This window comes from Balaenoptera physalus, assembly GCF_965194825.1.
Source record: "Balaenoptera physalus genome assembly, chromosome: 20".
NCBI lineage: Eukaryota > Metazoa > Chordata > Mammalia > Artiodactyla > Balaenopteridae > Balaenoptera > Balaenoptera physalus.
Genome location: NC_138901.1, coordinates 38,669,579 through 38,689,385, shown reverse-complemented (window position 1 = coordinate 38,689,385; position 19,807 = coordinate 38,669,579). Strand labels below are relative to the sequence as shown.

The following is a 19,807-nucleotide window of genomic DNA, read 5'->3' as shown; positions in this document are numbered from 1 at the left end:
AAGAAAGTTTCTTCTGGAGTCTCACCTAAATCCCATTTTATTTGGTCTGTCTTTAAGAAAGAGAACAGAGAGCAAGTAGCCTTAATGCTTTACCCAAAAACCCGTACAGCTCTACTCAGCCTTGGCCAGACACACCTGATTTGGGAGGGTCGCCTCCCTGCTCTCTCTTGTTCCAGCAGAACAATGCCTGAGTTTCCTGTTGGTAAGACAAGGAGAGTGGCAGCTGCCTCATTGGGTTGGTGTGAAAATTAAATCCCGTGGGGACGCACGTCACCAAGTGCCTGGCGTATGGTCCATTTTCCATCATTCCGGTTAACTCTGAATGCGTTTTCTTTCCTGCCTACTTTGATGCCACCCAGGGCCCCTGCTTTTCCTCATAGCCGCTCCTGAACGAAGCCCCCTGGGCTGGTGGGACATCCTCTCACTGGCCCAGAGCAAAAAGGCCCTGGATGGCACCATCCCTGTCCCTGTTTCTAAACTGACCTCCAGGAGCTCCCAGTTGGGACTGCCAACTCCCGGGCTCTCCCAGGGGCTGCAGCAGGGTCCCTGGTACCTCACTGAGAGAGGCCTTCACCAATTGGCCCGTGGACAGCAGCCTGAATCTCTGCTTTGTCCGAAGGGTGACCCCCAAGCCACAGGAGCAAGGACTGCAGAGGGAGCTATTTTTTCCAGGTTTTACTCTTTTTTCTTTTCCCTTTGAACCACAGGTACCATGGCAGAGTGGTTGAGAGCAGTGACTCTGGAGCCAAACTGCCTGGGTTCTCACCCAGCTCTGCCACCGTGGCCGCCCTTCCCTCCCTGTGTCTCAGGCTTCTCTGTGGCACATAGGCAGCGCTAAAGAAAATATTTGCTATAATTTCCCTAGAGTTTTGAAAAGTGTGCCGTTGTTTGATTTAAAATTTCCTCCCCTCCCTTTCTCCTGATCAGCATAAATATACAGGCAGACCTCAGAGATGTTGTAGGTTCGGTTCCAGACCGCCGCAGTAAAGTGAATATCGCAGCAAAGTGAGTCACACACGTTTTTTGGTTTCCTAGTGCATATAAAAATTATGTTTACACTATACTGTGGTCTATTAAGTCTGTAATAGCATTATGTCTTAAAAAAAACAATGTACATGCCTTAATTAAAAAATACTTCACTGAGAAAAAAATGCTAACCATCATCTGAGCCTTCAGTCAGTCACAGTAGTAACATCAAAGATCACTGATCACAGATCACCATCTCAAATATAATAATAATGAAAAAGTTTGAAATATGGTGAGAATTACCAAAATGTGACACCGAGACACAAACTGAGCAAGTGCTTTTGGAAAAATGGCACCAATAGACTTGCTCGTTGCAGGGTTACCACAAACCTTCAGTTTGTAAAAAACTCAGGTGAATGGCAATGAAACGAGGTCTGCCTGTACATATTGCTTACCTGCTTTATGCTGGGCACTGAACTAGGCGTTGGGGACAGAATGCTGAATGAGACCAAAAAATGCGTGCTCTGTCAGGGCCACCAACTGGCACATTGGTAACTTTGATATCATGTGACTAGTGCTGCCATTTTGATGGTGCAGCAAGAATCTAACAGGCCCAGGCCATGTGGGGGAGAGCCAAGGAGTGCATCTGGGAAGGCTTCCTGGAGGAGGAGGTCTGTGTTCTGAATCCTAAAATTGCAGTTGGTCAGGGTGAGGCTGTTAGGGCCGAGGCGTTAAGAGCGCAGGACTAGGGAAAAGTGCTGGGATGGTATGGTGGCCAGAGGAAGGAGCAGCCCAGGACTTGGCCACACGTGGCTGAAGCAGCAGGTCCCTAGAGGATTGGTCAATCTGTGTGCAAAGGAGGTTATCTCCTCTCCAGGATCAGATTTCTGGAGTGGGGAACAGAAAGGAAGGGCACCTCAATATTGACATTCCTTCTCGCCTCCAGCTTGTCTCTGAGCTCCCTTGATGTTTTCCCTGCAGCCATTGTCCCTCCCTCCCCCTCTTTGAGATAATGATTTGCCACTCACCTCTGAGATAGTGTATCTATCCCAGATACACTGGGAGGGGCCCAGAATACCCCTGAGCCTCTTTGACTTGCTTGGGGTTTGGGGGACAAGGATTGTGTGCACCTCAGGAGATTCTGGTTCAGTAGAGGGTCCTGGACCTTTGCCTTCCAGAAGCTCCCTGAGATCCTGCTGCACCCCTCCACCTGAGCATCCTGGCTTCAGGGATGCCCGAGTACCTTTAGGGTTTCCACACTGAGGCGCTGATGGATCTTCCCTGCCCAATCTCCTTGCACTTACTCTTCCTTTTACGAAGTGGCATTGTTGTTGTTTGTTTTTAATCTCTCCTTTTATTCTTCTGACAGTGATCCTATCATCTTGTTTTTTGGCTTTACTACTTTTTAAAAGGTATTATTAGATAGTGAAACTGGGGCACAAGGAAGTAAACGTTGTCCAAGGTCATGGAGAAGCCAGAACCTGCCTTACAGAGTCCACGGTGTCTTCAGCCTGCTGAATGTCTTGCTGGGCAGAGGGCCTAAGGGTCCCGAGCCCCGGGTGTTTGAAGAAGCGGGGAAGGGGGTCTGCTCCTCAGACACCGTAGTGTTTTCTTGCCTCCCTCTGCTGGGTTCCAGGCTGGCACAATCACGACCATTGTTCCCAGTTGCTCTGCCGGCCTGCCTGGACATCTGTTCTCCTAACAATATCTACCCATAAATCCTGTCCCCGACTCCAGGGTGGCTTCGCTGGGGGACAACGAAGCCTGTGACCGGCAGCCAAGCTTTTCCCATGGCTGCACGAGGGCGCGTCCACACCTGTGTGTGCTTACTGGCGGCACCAACACCTGCCTCTCAGGCCAAGGTTGTGTGTGCGCAGCGGTCTCCGGGGCTGCAGTTGGAAGGGCTCCTCACAGAGCCCTTTCTGCTGTAACCCACGCTACTGTAAATCTTGTTCTTTATGAAAAGAGATTTTTATCTTGTGTATCCTGGCATACAGTAGGTCCTCCCTAAGTGTTTTTTGCCTGCCACTGAATGAATGAGTGAATAATTAGAAGCCCATGTGTAAAGGTCACTGGGGTGTCTGTGAATGAAACAGACCCAGTTTGCCTGGTACATGCAGAACACCTCCTGGGTGGCATGGGGGCGCTGAAGAAGCATCCCTCTCTGAGTCTGCGCTGAGGAGCTGGTCTGATAGAGGGAGACAGCAAATGATGAGGTGCCACCTTGCCCATCATTACGGCCACTCAGTGCTCTCTCCCCTCTTCCAGGCCACCAGACCGCTTTGAGTGCTGTGGCCGACCTGGAAGAGCAGAGGGGGATCAATATTGACCGAAGTTTCCAGAGACTGCCTCATGGAAAAGGGGAACCTGAGAGGCTCTTGAAAGCTGGACAGGCCTTGTTTATGAGGACAGAGGAGAGGTGCAGACGGCTGTGCTCTGTGGTCCCTGAACCAGTGGCATTGGGGGTAGAGCCCAGCAGTGTGTGTTTGACAAGCTCTGCAGGTGACCCTGATGCTCACTGAGTGTGGTGACAGCTGATGCAGAAAAAGGAAGGGGTCTGATCTTTACACAAGAGACTGAGGAGCTGGGAAGTGACCTGGCGCGTTTTAGATGAGTTCTTCTTTTGGCAGCACAGAGAAGAGACAGGAAGGAGACAGGCTGACCAGCCAGGAGGCATCAAGGGAAGCAGGCTTGGGGTGCTGAGGATCCCAGCTGGGTTGGTGGTGGCCACGGGAGCAGAGAGAAAAGCCAAGCGGTCCTATGACAGGAGAGTAGACAAGCCTGGTCACAGATTTGATCTCGTGCCACACTTTCAGAGCACTCTTTTCTTGAAAATGTTTAAAAATGATTTGTCCCCTATCACATTGTTATATGCTAATTGTGGAAAATACAAGAAAGAAAAAGGGGGGGTACAGAATTCCACCACCATCCAGGACAACTATTGATACATTGGAGTATTTCCTTCTACTCCTTTTTCCTATGAATCTTTCCTTTATGTAATTGAAAGCATACCATATATATCAGTTTGCATCCTGCATCCTTTGCTTAACAAAATATCGTAAGCATTTCCTGATGTGCTTTGAGGCTGTCTCTTTTTGTTGTTGACAGGAGGGCCATAAGATGGGCAGGGTGGCACTGGTAAGGAAGCAGTTACTAAGGCTCAGGGAGAAAAGGAAACTTGTTCCATGAACTTCAGATAGTAGGGAAGTCTGAAGTTAAACAGCCTGGGTTGTTCAGCTCATAAATTACAAGGAAAAAAAGGGATGAAGGGGGAACCTGTAGATTAAAATAGACTTTAAAGACAATGTGCAAGACTTAAGTATAGTGTTCAGGCATGCACATTTGAGGGTTAAGAAATGCAAGGAAGTGATTACCATGCAAACAGTTTGTGGCACGTGGAGAGGGTTTTGGAGCACCTGGCAGAGTTTCATTTCTTGACATGAGTGGTTGAAAGGTGTTTGCCTTATGATAATTCATTCAACTTACATGTATTTTGTGCAGTTTTCTGTATCTGTTTTATTTTTTAAAAAAGGTTGAAAGGAAAAAGGAGCTTGCTCAAGGATCTGTGTGGCAGAGTCAGGACCAGAACCCCTGTTCACCGGTCCTCCCTTGGGCTTCATTTCCAACTGTTCCCACCCTTTGTGGGTTGTCTGCTCACCCACCTCCCAGCCCCTAGCTCCCAATCTGCAGCTTGCAGGAAAAACTGCAGATTTACAGCTCATTTTGGTTGACTTTCAGGGCCAAGCTGAGACAGCCTGGGGGGAGAACAGGGATTCCCCTTTGACTCAAATGGGGAAATTCTTGAGGAGATCAGTTAAGTCAGGAGTGAAGCTGTCTCAGCCGTTTCTATCATTGTGTGCGGTGTTGTGTGTTGCAGGGGCAGGAGGTGCCCTGACAATTTCTCTCTCTCTGGTTAGTTCAAAGATACAGGCTCAAGCACCCAGGCTTCTGTGTGCTTTCAGACTCCCTTTTCATTCATTTCCTTAGTCTGGCGCATTGGGTTCCTGGAAACAAATGTTTTTTTTTTTTCTTTAATAAGCACTATCCCTCCCATACCCCATCACCACACACCCTGCCTCAGCTGCCCTTTTCCTCTGACTCCTTCCCAGAAGCCCAAGGAGGCAATGCAAGGGCCACCATGGGGCACACCCAGGAGAGGGGACAATGGATGAGCCCTGCCGATGCTAAGCACCCGCTTCGTCCTGGCAGGGCAAGCGGGAGAGACTTTTCTGAATCAGGTCCTTGAGCCCAGGGCCCTGCTGGTTCTGAAACCAGACTTGGGCTCCTAGCTGGATTCCTGCTTCTCCCTGCCTGGGTGTCAAGTTTCACCACGGGAACTGGGCCAAAGCTTTGATCTTGGATGAGGCCAAGGACACCAGTGGGGAGTGGGCCTAGTACTCACCCTAGCTCTGCCTGCCCAGGAGAAGGGGGTCTTTGCACTTGCCTGCCCTTCCCAGAAGGTTGTGGAAGGGCTTTTCTGTTGGGGATCAATTGTCCACAGTCCTTGGTCCCCCCCAGATCATTGTAATGAAGCCCCCCAATTACGGTACACCAGGACTTCATGCTGCTGAGGAGGAGGGCTCCCCTTAGGTTCTGGAACAGCACTGTCTGATAGAACTTCCTGTGATGTTGGAAATGTTCTAATATATGTGCTGTTCAACGTGATGGCCATTGAACACTTGAAATGTGGTCGCGTGACCGAGGAACCGATTTTAAATTTTATTTAATTTTAAATAATTAAAATTTAAATTTATCTGGCCACACGTGACTAGTGGCTACCTTCTTGGGCAGTACAGTTCTGGAAGGAGCGGGTGTCTGAGAAGGCTATACTGCCAGCTCCCCTCTTGCCTCTGCGCACACATACACACATTACACATTTCAGGAAGGCCCTGGATACAATGTCCTTTTTTAAAATAATTAATTAATTAATTAATTTTTGGCTGCGTTGGGTCTTTGTTGCTGCGCGCGGGCTGTCTCTAGTTGTGGCGAGTGGGGGCTACCCTTCATTGCAGTGCGTGGGCTTCTCATTGCGGTGGCTTCTCTTGTTGCAGAGCACGGGCTCTAGGCACGCGGGCTTTAGTAGCTGTGGCCCGCTGGCTCAGTAGTTGTGGCTCACGGGCTCTAGAGCACAGGCTCAGTAGTTGTGGCACACGGGCTTAGTTGCTCCGTGGCACGTGGGATCTTCCTGGGCCAGGGCTCGAACCTATGTCCCCTGCATTGGCAGGCGGATTCTTAACCACTGTGCCACCAGGGAAGTCCCTATAGTGATAATATTGTTATGAACACTGGTGTTCAAATGTCTGCATCTCTGCCTTCAGTTCTTTTGGGAATATACCTGGGAGTGGAACTGCTGGATCGTATGGTAATTCTGTGTTTAACTTTTCAAGGAACCACCAAACTGTTTTCCACAGCGGCCGTACATTTTATGTTGCAGTGTACCTTTTAAAATAATTCTTAATTTTTAACTACAAAAACAATGCATGTTTGTTGTAAAAACTTCAAAGGATGCAGAGGTACATGAAGTAACGATGCAACCCTCCCTTTTAGACAACTGCTACTTAGTGTTTGGTGTGTATCCACTTGGACCCCTCCCTGTACATCTCCAAATATACAAGCATACACTCAGACATTTCAGCAAAAGTAGTGCACGGGACACCTGGCGCTGCCACTTGGTTTTTTTCCATGTCATCCCATGTTGCACCTGAAGTTCTCGACTGTGTGCCTCTCTGTTTTGTGGATGCACCTTGTGTCATGTATCGGTTCCTGGGTAGTGAGAGACAATTCTCACAAACCCTATGCACTCACAGCTTCGCACACGTTGGCTGCCAGAGCTGACCTTGGCACTTGGGAGGCCATGCAGCCCAGAACCACCTTCCCCATCAGTCTCAGCTTTTCCCAAGTTGCTCTACGCTTGGGGCAGCTAAACTAGCTGAGCTGTGTTTTGTGAAGGAGGGCCACCCACCTGGCCTTATCGAGCTGCAGCCTGGCGTGGTACACCCTCCCCTCTGGGAATTCTGGGAATCAGCCTCCTTTGAAGTGAGGAAGTAACTTAGAGCTGGGCAGAGAGGTGAGCTGCGGCTGGAGAGAGAGAGAGTCCAGACTCTCGCAGCATGGGGCGGGCGGGGTTTCTCTTCGGGGCTCTGAGAAGGAGCCTGTGGGACCATCAAGGCGTGCTGTGCCCTCACACACTTGGAAAGACCCAGCTTAGGCCTGGCAAGAGGCCACCTTTCAAGCCAGGGACCAGCCTATCTTTTGCCAGCACCTTTTTCTGCAGAGCCCCAGGCAGCTGGTGGGAGAGTACAAAGAGGCCTGGAAAATCCACAAACTGCATAATCAGCCCCTGCATCTTGGACGCTTGACTCTGTTTATTGCTTCCTGTCCCCGAAAGCCCTTTACAAACAGAGGGGCTTTGAGGGGGGTGAGCTGGACCTGGTGGGTGGCCTGCCCCTGCCAGACGTCGCACAACTCTGGGAGCCGGCAGCTTCCCTAAACAAGTCCACTTTCCTTTCCACTTCTCTCTGCCACCCCCAAAGGGAACAGGGGGTTGTCCAAGAGTGTGAGAGGGCCCTAACTGACAAAGGACAAGGGTCTCATTTCTACCAATTTCCTTGAAGGCCTGGAGGTTAAGCTCTAATGAGGTGCAGGAGGGGAGCAGGGTAAAACCTTAGCCTCTGACTGACCCCTGTGAGGTGGGGAGGGGAGCAGGGGGTCTGTTCCCTGGGATCTAGGGATGGTCCTGTTCCAAGGGCAGTGGGACTCGCTCAAAGCTGTTTTCTTGTTTGTATTACATTTTTTTTTCTTTTTGGCCATGCTGCGCGACTTGCGGGATCTTAGTTCCCCAACCAGGAACTGAACCCGCGTCCTTGGCAGTGAGAGTTCAGAGTCCTAACCACTGGACCGCCAGGGAATTCCCTGTATTACATTTTTTTTAAACAAATTTATTTATTTTTTATTTACTTATTTTTGGCTGTGTTGGGTCTTCGTTGCTGTGCGTGGGCTTTCTCTAGTTGCGGCGAGCAGGAGCTACTCTTCATTGCGGTGCACGTGCTTCTCACTGCGGTGGCTTCTCTTGTTGCGGAGCACAGGCTCTAGGCACACAGGCTCAGTAGTTGTGGCACTCAGGCTCAGTAGCTGTGGCTCGCGGGCTCTAGAGCACAGGCTCAGTAGTTGTGGCACTTGGGCTCAGTAGCTGTGGCTCGCGGGCTCTAGAGCGCAGACTCAGTACTCATGGCGCATGAGCTTAGTTGCTCCACGGCATGTGGGATCTTCCCGGACCAGGGCTCGAACCCGTGTCCCCTGCCTTTGCAGGTGGATTCTCAACCACTGCACCACCAGGGAAGCCCCTGTATTACATTTTTATAAACAGGTTTCTCCTTGTTGACTGACTTTTCTCCCTTCCCTTCCTCTCACCTCCCCAACCTTCATCCACCCTGTCCCAGAATTAACTAATTCACTTCAAAGCGTTTCCCACCACTGCTGGTGGCTGAGATGTGACTCTTTCAGGGAAGAGCTACAGCCCTGAGACGTTCACCTGGACACTCACGGCTGGGGGTGCCCGTGAGGGCTGTTTGCTGTGCTTTCCTTGCATCTGGGAGACATGGGCAGGGTGGGTGTGGGGGGCACATGGTTGGAAGAGGGATGCTGTGTTTTGGGAAGAGGGGCATGTAGGAAAGCAGTCGCCCAGAGCTGGGGCTGCCCCTGCCAGCCAGACGTGGGGCGAACTGTCCCTCTCCGACCCGGGGCTCCCGCTGTGGTCGGGCCGGGGTCGGAGGCCTGAGTTCCCACCCTCCCTCTGCTGCCTGTGTGCATCCTCCCTTTGCTTGGCGTCCCTGACTTAGAAGCCGATTGACCACATAGCCCTGATTTACCCCTGTTGAAAGGCCTCTCTGATTTAAAAAGCAGAGGGGATGAGTTGGCCTGTGCTCTCTGTGTGGACCTGCCGTATGTGAGGGTTGTGGGTCTGCTTGTACTTTTCCGCAGGGGCTGTCTAAGCAGACTTTCCACGTGGGACCTCTGTGTGTCTGAGCCTGTGCATTTGGTTGTGCAATTCTGATCCTGCCCCACCCTCCCAGCTCCTTCCTGAAAGTGAAATGCTACAGTCCTTGCTCAAGAACAAAGGCTTGAGCTCAGCCCTGCATGTTAATGATTTTCAAGTGTGGCCACTTCCTCCTGCTGGGCCTGACTCACTCAGCTGCTGCCCGCTGTGGTTGGGATGGAAACCCAACTTGAAGAGCCAAGGGACGGACAGGGGGGCCCTGCTGGGGGTGGGAGCCGGAGCCTGGCAGGGTCCTGTTGGCCCTGGGACCCCTGTGGCAGAGGAGGCGTATGGCAGGACTGGCCTGCTCAGCTCTGAGCTGGGGTGCACCCCCTTCTTTTCTATCTCCCTGCTCCTGGCCAATACATGCAGCCGCTTCTCTCCTGCCCCAGGGTGACCGCACATTCCCAACCCTTCTGGAGCCTCAGTTTCCCTTTGTGCCCCATGCAGAGATCAGAGGCTCCCCATTATAAGTGGGGTGACAGTGCAGTGAGTGGTTGGGAACATGGGCTTTGGGGTAGAATCCTGACTTAGCCGCTTGTTATTTAATTCCTCTGTGCCTCAGTTTCCCCGTCTGCAAGATAACACCTCCTACCTCGAAGGGTTGTTGCTAGGATTTCATGGAGGTGAAGTGCCCAGCATGGTGCCAGCTGAGCCCCTGCTCTCGGGGAACAGGCCCAGCCTAGAGCCTGGCTTGTGGAACTCGCCCCCGGCACTGGAAACTGTCAAGTGCTGTGCACATGTAAAGCACAGTCATTTGAGGAAAGTCATCACGTTCAGAGTGAGAGAATGATCTATTTCAGGATTTTTAAACGGCTGGGATCAGCAGACCTTGGCTACAATTCACAGATGTTTCCCACTGTGGAAGCTGGGTTTTCACTCCTGCCTTTCCTGTCGGTCTTTCCTCTTTGGTTATTTTGCACACGCACACGGGTTCCCCCTTTGTGCCACACCAAGGGGGCATGAATCCGAATTCACCCCGTGTCTGTGGGCTGTGGGTCTGAAAAGCACCACAGCTCCTCTGGCAAAGATTCATAAACCTTGAAGGATGAGTCAGTCCTGTTTGCCACCAGCAAGAAGTGCTTGAGCACTAGCTGAATACCTCGTGTTTTAATGGTGCTCATCAAGGAGCCATGGGACTAAGGAGTGTCCAGCTGCTTTGGAAAGGTCCCAGCAATTGCTGGACTGTCCCCATTGTCGCCTCATACCCCTTAAGTCTGGGTGACTTGCAACCCACTTGTAGGCTGGGGCCATTCCGGCTAGAGCCTCTCTCCGACCCAGCCCTCGTGCCCATCCCACACTGGAAGGAAGGGAGTGCAGGGTCCACACATCCCCGGCTGGCGGCTTCCCTGGGAGGGACAGAGCGGCTACGAGTTTGGGCTTGTGGGGCGATTTGGCAGAGCATTTGTTTGATGACTGTTGATTAAGCCCAGGTGTGTGGGCCTAATGTTTACAGAATCCTGATTGGCTCAGGCTGGAATGAAAAAAATGGATATTCAGGGGAGTAGGGAGGTGGCGTGGATAATCCAAAAGCCATTTGTTCAGGGCTTGGAGCCAGAGACAAGGTATTTTTGCCGATCTCCCTAAATCAGCCAGATAGGAATTCTTTTTAATGTGTGCCTACAGTGTACATCGGCTGCTCCAGGGACTGAACAGTCCATGAAACTCAGCTCAGACAGCTGTGGACCATCTGGGGACTCAGGGCAGACACAGAGGATGCCAAGAATGAAAGGGATCTTGAAGATCATTTAGTCCTCCTTGCCCATTTTTCAGATGGGTACCTGAAGGCTCAGGCAGCAAAATGACTTGCTCAAGGTCACTTGGCTGGTCAGTGATGGAGCTAAAGTCAGAATCTGGGGCTCCAAACTGCATCGCTCTGTAAGGTAGTGGTCCTCACACTTTACTGGACATTCAAAAGATCTGGGGAACTTGTTAACATACAGATTCCCAGGCTGTATCCCCAGAAATTCTGATTTCATAGTGGGGTGAAGAATATGTGTCCTTAGCAAACCCCTCAGAGGAGTCTGGTGAAGGTGGTCTCCACCATCCTCTGAGATACACTGCTATAATGCAAAGGGCACTTGCTTTTAGACTGATAGAAAAGCACATTTGCACTTCCCAAAGCCACGTGAGCAGGCCGGTAGCAGTGCCGGGAACAGGCAGAGATGCAAACAGCTCTGGTTAAACCTAGGCTTTAAAGCAGGTTGCAAGAAACTGGTGTGTTAGAAGACTTGACAGCACGCTGGTTTCTTTCCTGTGAGGCCATGCAATTTGGACGTGGTGCAGCCCTGGACGACCTTTAGGTCACACATGACGACTCCTTGTCCCTATCTGTAACATGGCTCTGATAACGGTAGAAGGTAATAATCTGCAGTCCTAGATTATCGTGAGGATTAACACAATGCACGGGAAACACAGCCCAGCACTCAGTAAATGGCAGGTTCTCTGATTACTAATTGCTGGGGGAGGGAGGGGAGGGCAGGCCTCTGCTTAATGTCTTTATGGAATGGATTTCTGCTGAGGACAAGGGTTCTGGTTCTGTAGCTAAAGAAAGGGTACAGGTCCTTCCAGCCCTATGGGACTGGGATGCAGCCAACCCCTTCTGCAGAGGTGTCATCATGGTTTGTACCTAGCTTGGTGGTGCCTTTCTCTGGCTCTGATCCGTCCCCCACCCCAACTCATGTCCTTGCATCTCTGGGAGGTTTCAGTGATGGGGAAGGTCAGACTGAATAGGGACTCTTTCTCTCCATTTTCTAGGGATGGAGACTGAGGCCCCCTGGAGGCAAAGAAGGCTGGTTCTAGGACCGCCAGGAGCTCCTGCCCCTTCCCCTGACTGTCAGATTTGAGGGCCAGGGCTACCAGCCCCAGCGGGCCTGCAGCCCTCCTTGCACCCCCATCTGGGAGTTGGTTCTGCAGGGAACCAGGAAGCTGATGCCTTGGCCAGGGTGTGCCGCTTCCCAGTTCTGGTTCTGGCCAGATTTGCTGCAAATCAGGTCAGCCTGACCTCACCCCTCACCACTGATGCACCTGACGCTGTAAAAACCATTCTGGGCACATTTGGGGAAGAGAGAGAGGGATCAGGGCCTCATCTGGCCCTGCTGTCTGCCTAGCGAAGGGAGGGGCTTGCAGGGTGGGCCGTGGGAAGGCTGAGGGTGCGGTCAGTGCATGTTAGCGTGTGTGTAGGACAGTCTGGCTGGAAGAACACGGCTTCCAAGTTGGATGAAGAGAGGAGTGGACTGAGTGCCTGGGCTGGGCGGGAGGGTTCAGGAAAATCTAAAGGAGGGGAGCGTGGCCCCTGGCTGTGAGGGCCTGCGGCATCTGTGGCACCCGCCGTGCAGTGAAGGTTTTGAGGGAGCTGGTGTGTGTGGCACACGCAGGCACATGAGCTGTGAGTTGCTGTGCTGGGGTGCATGCCCACATGGGGACAGGGCGCTGGCCCAGGACGCCCCAATCTGGGTTCAGATCCCAGCTCTGTGGCCACTGAGCTCTGACCTCAGGCAACACACACCATCTGGCAGGGAGAGCACGGGGTTTCTTCCTGAGGGCATATGTGGGCACGTGGGTACTGGAGTTGAGCAGTGTGGGTGAGGGAGGGCCACAGGTGGGGAGGGATGCCTAGCCCAGCGGTGGCAGAGGAGGGGCGCGGGGGAGGGAGCAGCCTGTGGCTGGGGAGAGTAGCGGGCCTGGTAAGTGGCTCTAAACAATCCCATCTGCTGTCTGGGCCGGGTGGAATTTCTGATGGTGTCCAGGCTGCCTACCTGAGGGGGGTGATGGCCCTCCAGCTGCAGCTGCCTCCTGCTGTTTGAAGCTGGGCCCCTCCCCAAGCCCCTGCTCCCCAGCCTGGGGCCTGCATTCCCCAGCTGCTATAGGAAGCACTTCTGAGAAGGGCACTCGGTGAGCCTGTGCTCCTGCTGCCCAGCCCGGAGCCCCTCCCCGGGGGCAGGCCCCTGTCAAACTAGCCCAGCCCCCAGCAACAGCGGGAGCTCCACGCAGGGGTCCCAGAGCACCCCAGCCTGAGGTCCTGGAGGCCCCTGAGAAGAGCCTTCATGCTGCACACTCTCCCCGCTCAGGGCCAGATTCAAGATCATAACCCCAGGGGCTTCCCTGGTGGCGCAGTGGTTAAGAATCCGCCTGCCAATGCAGGGGACACGGGTTCGAGCCCTGGTCCGGGAAGATCCCACATGCCGCGGAGCAACTAAGCCTGTGAGCCACAACTACTGAGCCCACGTGCCACAACTACTGAAGCCTGCGTGCCTAGAGCCCGTGCTCCGCAACAAGAGGAGCCACTGCAATGAGAAGCCCGCGCACTGCAACAAAGAGTAGCCTCCGCTCGCTGCAACTAGAGAAAGCCCGCTAGCAGCAACGAAGACCCAACGCAGCCAAAAAAAAAAAAAAAAAAAAAAAGATCATAACCCCAGGCCTGACTCCTGGGCCAGGCTCTAGACACAGGCAGTCTTACTGACAGCTGCCCCAACTGAGAGAACGTGATCCCCCTCAGGAACCTGTCTGAGGAGATACAGGTGTCCCCGTTCTACACATGAGGAAACACACTCAGAGATGTTCCACTCACCCAAGCAGCAGTGATCAGGATGGAAGCCGGGGTTAGCCCGGAGCTCAAGCCCACCCTTAACCACTGTGCTCTTACCCCAGACATAGCGCTGGTAAAAACCAACTTGTGGTTTCCCCTCCACGGGGAGCTTCCTGGCTAGACCCCGCCCCACTGCGCGGCTCCGGTGGGCCCTCCACACTGTGGTCTGACCTCTGAAACAGCTGTGGCATCAGCCATCACCTTGCCCACCGGGAACCTTTGTGTACCCTGCAACCCTACCAGGAGCTAGCCGGGGCCCTGGCCCTGAGGCTGAGGCTCTGGAAGCACGTGCGAGGCAGGACTGGGGAGGGCTTGCCAAATAGTCCGGGTAGGAAGGATGGAGTTGGGATTCTAAGGATTACAAAAGTTTTAAAGCCCTGGAGGCTCTGTGCTTTTAAGATTTTTTTTCTATCATCATTCAGTTGTTTTTGGTTTGGTTTGATTTGGTTTTTTAAAATCAGAGAACAGTATAAGACGGAGGTTAAGAAGAGCATGGACTCTGGGGACAGATTGTTTGGATTCACGTTTTGGCTCTGTCACTGACTGTGTGACCCTACATAAGTTATTTAAACTCTCTGAGTCTTAGTTTCCTCATCTGCAAAATGAGTATGATACTTGCTTTACTGTGGGGCTTTGATGAGATAATGCATGCCACGTGCTTAGAAAGTGTGTGGCACACAGTATGTGCTCATAGATATTTGCTATGACTATTTTTTTTTTTAAACGATATCAGCACTGTTTTCCTCATGGTTTAATAAACCCATCAGTAAGTTTTTTGTTTTTTTTTAAATTATTATTTATTTATTTATTTTTGGCTGTGTTGGGTCATCGTTTCTGTGCGAGGGCTTTCTCTAGTTGTGGCAAACGGGGGCCGCTCTTCATCGCGGTGCGCGGGCCTCTCACTATCGCGGCCTCTCTTGTTGCGGAGCACAGGCTCCAGACGCGCAGGCTCAGTAGTTGTGGCTCACGGGCCCAGTTGCTCCGCGGCATGTGGGATCTTCCCAGACCAGGGCCCGAACCCGTGTCCCCTGCATTAGCAGGCAGACTCTCAACCACTGCGCCACCAGGGAAGCCCTGCTATGACTATTATTAAAAAGTAATTCATGTCAATTGTAGATAATATGCATATGCAAAGAGAATATAGAAAATCACTGGCAGAGCTATCATTTTGATATTCTTTATAGGTTATCTGCTTATTTTATAATTTTTAAATTAATGAACATGAATCAAAATTTAAAAGATACAAAAGGATTTACAGAGAAAAGTTTCCTTGATCTGTCTCTTATGACCTAATTCTCCCCAGTGGAAGCCTATATTATCAGTTTCTTATGAATCTTTTCAGAGCCCTTTCCCTCACCCTCTCCATATGTAGACATACACATACCATAATGCACTATAGTATAGAGACTATACTTACTTTTCTGTGCCTTGCATTGTTCCCCTAAGCAATAGGTCTTGGGCATAGAGACATACAGAGATGCCTCATTTCTGTTTACCATTGTATAGTGTTCCATTAAATATGTTATATGAATTCCATAGAAGTGGAATTCATGGAACAGTGGGTGGGTGCAAAGTGTGTGCTAGTGTGGGGTAAGGGGACCGGAGTTGGGACTTCTGTTCCCAGGACCCTCCTCTGCTCTGAGCACCCCTCCCTAATCTCGGTTCCTTGGCCTGGACTCCCTGGGCATGCTCAGATACTGAATTATGTGGCATCACTGACTGACCACCTGTCCCAGAGGCCCAGAGACATCTCCTGTTTCTGCCCAGACTTCAGGGCTCAGCACCAGACCATGCAGGCCCAGCCTGTGGAGGGGCCTTCAGCTTAACTGCCTGAAGGACATGCCCGGGGAGGGGCAGCTGGCCCCTCTTTGCCAAGGAGCTGGACCTGGGTCAGCAAGAGCTCATGCCTGGAGCCAGCCCAGCCTCACTGCCTTGCACCTGAGCTGCCAGTGCCCCCTTCTCCCAGTTTGGGCCATTGCACTTGGTCCCAGGTACAAACACATTCCTGCCAGCCCAGAGGGGCTCCCCAAGGCTGCAGCCCCTGGGTAGGGCAGCGGGGAGCAGCTTCCCCTCTGTCAACTGATGTCTGATCTCCTCCCAGGCACCTGGGTTGAGTGTCTTGGCTGAGCTGGTAATGCTTGTTGATGGAGAGAGGGATTGTTGTAGAAATAGTTCCAACCAGTTCAGGTAGAGATGGAAAACAGTTGGTTGCCCAGGCAACTGACAACCTTGACGGAGTAGAGAAAAGGTATTTGTAAGGAAACTGCCATGGTTCTGTCTTTCCTTCTGGTAGGCTTTGCCTAGACTCCTTCCTCCTCCCTTCTTCCCTGGACATGAGCATCAGGCACCCCCAGCCTCTCCAGGGGCAACTCTGCCCCGTTAGGAGTCAATTCAGTTCACAGTTACTGAGTTCTTGCTGTGTGCCTGGCTCTATGCTCAGCTTCGGGAATGCAGAAAGGGGGTCAGGCCTGACGGATTAAGAGTGTCAGATCTGGAGTCAGATCAGTTTGGCTGCTTAGCTGTGTGACCTTGAACAAATTCCTCGACTCCTCTGTGCCTCATTTTTCTATCTATAAAGTGGAAATAGCATTAGTAATATGTACCTCTTAGGGCTGTAGAGAGGATGAAAAGAGTTATTAACATGCATAAGGCACTTGGAATAGTGGTTGGTACATAAAGAAGCAGGCGATAAGTGTTACGTTAGCATTATTGCTATTATTACCATCATTCTACCAAGATGAGCTGAACAAATGACATGTTACTCATGCCTGAGGAGCTTCGTCTTGGCTCTTTTCAACTGGAAGGCAGAGTTGACTTCTCAGCCCTTTTACAGCAGCCAAGCCCAATGTCTGGGCCTCAGGAACAAAGATGAACAATGGTGTCCTTAGAACTGAATCTCTGGGGCCAGTCCTTTCATAGGGTAGGGACCTTATTAATTTCCTTTGAAACTTCTTGCCCTAATCCACACCCAACAGCCCCCATCAGCTATAGACCTGCCCACAGAAGTTGAAGCAAGAGAGAGAAAAATTAGGAAAGAAAGTATCTTTTTTCGGTTTTTTTCTTCTATAGATTTTTAAAAGATATTACTGGGGTAGGTGGATTTCTTTTCTGCCCCAGCCTCAGATTGGACTAATTGATGGGGGATGGCCCAGAGAGGTAAGTGGCTAACCCAAGGTCACACAGCCGGGCATGGCAGAACTGAGTCTGCCTCTCCCTCTCTTCCTCCTCCTCTTCTCTTAGGTCCAATAAGGCCTCCTTTTCCCAATGGCCGTGCCCGAGGGTCCTCTCTGCCCTTCCTGACACCCCCCCCCCCGGGAGTGGGCACAGGTGCGGCTGCCCAGCAGCTCCCGGTGCCTCGGGAATGAGGCCGGCTTTGTTGCGGCCCCAGCAGCTGTGGCCGTTTGAGTTTCCATTAAGCCGTTTCCGCGCCTTGGTCTGGAGCAGGAGGCTCGGCATTTAAAGGTCACCCGGCTTTTGAAGCTGCAGTGACATTAATAGCTTGGGAAGAAAACAAGACTGTGCGGGGACCGGAGGACAAGGCGCCTCTGTCAGGGCTGCCCCCCGCCCCCCCTCCCCCGCTGGGTGCTCACGCGCATACACACACACTTACACACTCGGACACACACACACACAGACCCTGACAGCCTCTCTCTGTCTCTTGTCCCGCCCTCCTTTCTCCCCTTTTGGGGCCTCTCCAGCTCAGAAGCCAAGAAGCTCAGGCAGACTTCCCTGTGCCCTGCCCCCATCACGTCTGAGGTGACAATTGGACAAGGATGCAGCTGCCCCAGGCCCAGCAGCCTCTCCATTAACACTGCCATTACCCACTTGAGGTTTCCCCAGGACTTAACCATGGTTACACAAGCATCCCAGGGGTCATATGACCTCATTCTGGCCCTGCTGGCTTTTGCAGCCTGGATTCCTAATGAGACAAAATAAGCCTGGGCCTGGTCTTCTCATACGGGAAATGAAAGGGCTGGCAAGCAGGGTGTATCTTGCTTGCCAGTTCTAATCACTTGGTAGTGGCTTGCCCAGAGCGCTGGGTTGAAAAGGCTTCTGAGGCTGTGTGGGTTCCATAGGACAATACCTAGATGGATTAGTGATGCCTGCCAAGGACACAGGATATAAATTAGTGGCGTGTGTGCCTTGTATTTCGCACCTTGGGAATAAATTATTTTGAAACTCTTCCAGTCTTGGATTCTAAGATCCCTGGAGTGGCTGGGTGGCTCCTCTTCCTTTTAGTCAGCCTGAGAGTGGGGGTGGGGCTGCTTTTTGAGTTCTTGGAGAGAAGCTGATCTGTATGCCCTTTCCTGGGAGCAGCTGTGGCCTGAGCCCTGGGACACCACCTAGTGGCCTGGAGTGGTAGTGCCATTGGGCTGGGCCCAGATCTTATGCAAGAAGGGACAGCGAGTCCCTCTGCAGGCTGTGATCACAGCAATTACAGATAGATCACCAGACCCGGTCTGTCCCTGTCCCTGGGAGTTTTCAGAGGAGGGAGCCTGGGGTGTGCAGGGACAGAGCTGGCCTCGGGTAGTCACTCCAGAAGAATGGGGATGGGGGAGCCGTGCAGAAAAGTGCTGGCAATTGGGACCTCTGGCCTCCCAGCCCCATACTTCCTCCTGAGGCCTCCTCTTCTAATCCCCACCTTTTGGGGTTGAGTCCTGGTCCTCCTGGGAGGCAGCAGAGTATCAATTCAGGTGTTGGAGGGGGTCGACCTCCTGCCTGCTGGAGCTGTCGCTGGCTTGGAAAGAAGACCAGCAGACCAGCCTTGTGTGCCAGGGAGGAGGCCCTCAGGCCAGGTGGCAGAGGGCTCAGGCACCTTAACCGTGTCACTGAGCAGCCTTGGCCTTGGTCGCTTCATCTGTGAAGTGGGGTAATAATGCACACCCTGTATAAATGATAGGTTTGTTGTGAGGACTAAATGAGAATGCAGAGAAGACAGGGCTTCACAGGGAAATGAAGAAAGCACCCCGTCCCCACCGTTAATATGAGCCGGAGAAGGAAGAGAGGGGAAGGGAACCCACAGTTGCTGCGCCTCAACTTCTTTCCTTCCCTTCCTTACTTATCCGCCTGATAAGTTACGTTGGAGCTGCTGTTGGACACCCATGTGGAGGCAGCAGGTCGGCTGTGCAAATGTGGAGTTGAAGGGCGTGTTCCCGGGAGACCTCAGGGCGAGAGACATGTGGGAGCCAATATTCGGCGTGTAGACAGTATTAAAGCTGTGGGACTGGATAAGATCACTCACGGTTTGAGTATAGCTCAGGAAAAGGGCCAAGACCTGGGCCGGAGACCGCACCAACCTGTCTCGTTGGGTGCTTCCTATGCTGAGGCACCCGTATAAATTCTGTCACAACACCCCTTCCACGTAGGTATGATCCCAACTTTGACAGACGAGGAAGCTGAGGTTCAGAGAAATGAAGTAATTTCTCCAAGTCACACAGCCTTACCAGGCCCAGGCAGAATGGGAATCCATTCTGGCTCCTGGGCTCTCACATCCCCCATGTGGGCCCTACCTGGCCCTGCAGGAGACTGGCTGGGATGACCTTGGACAAAGTCGGGAGAATGACTCTCCAACTCTCGGGCAGCTGGCCCACCTCCCTGGGCCAGGCCGGGAGTGACTCAGGCCTTGGCTGTCTACGCACGCTTGGAGGGAAGCTTGGCTGTCTGCCGCCCCTGCCAGGCCTGGATTCCTTTCTGGGGAGGTGGAAGGCCTGGCTCCCTGGGACCTGGGGGAGGACAGGTGTGGGGTTTCTGCTTCCCAATCCCCAGGTTGCTCACTACCTGTGAGTTCAGGAGAGCCTCTGAGTCTGCCTCCAAGATGTCTAATGGGCTCAGCAGGTTAGATTCACTTCCTTTTTCAGAAGTCAGGGGTTATCTCCCTCTGTTTCCCTGCCAGTGCCCAGCAGCCAGGGTTCAGAGAGGCAGCGGAGTGATTTCCCCAAGGTCACAGAGCCGGTTCTGGGGCAGAGCCAACAGACCCCCTCCCTGCCCTCCCTCCCCCAGTGCCGTCTGGGTCACATTTCCTCTGCTGGAATGTCGGCCAGGCTGTGCCGTCTCCTGAGCCTTTCTGAGGTTCCTCGGCTCCTAGCCCTGCAAACCTGACTTGGCATTTTTGGCTCTTAGGAAATGGGTTCCTAATTCTGGCTTCTCTACACACTGGCTGTGTGACTTTGTACAAGTTACCTAACTTCTCTGAACTGGTTTCCACAGCTATAAAGTGG

The 19,807-nt window shown here is 52.3% G+C and overlaps 1 protein-coding gene across 6 annotated transcripts in view; it reads left to right on the top strand.

The window, feature by feature from the left end:
- CUEDC1 (CUE domain containing 1) overlaps nucleotides 1–19,807 on the top strand; it is a 75,020-nt gene that overhangs the window by 31,374 nt on the left and 23,839 nt on the right. The window contains exon 2 of one of the 6 annotated variants that reach the window (XM_082440077.1): nucleotides 11,759–11,994. The exons of the other annotated variants lie outside the window; for them this stretch is intronic. The gene's annotated coding sequence lies outside the window, so the exon portion shown is untranslated. The remainder of the gene's footprint in view (nucleotides 1–11,758; nucleotides 11,995–19,807) is intronic. 6 annotated transcript variants of the gene reach the window in all.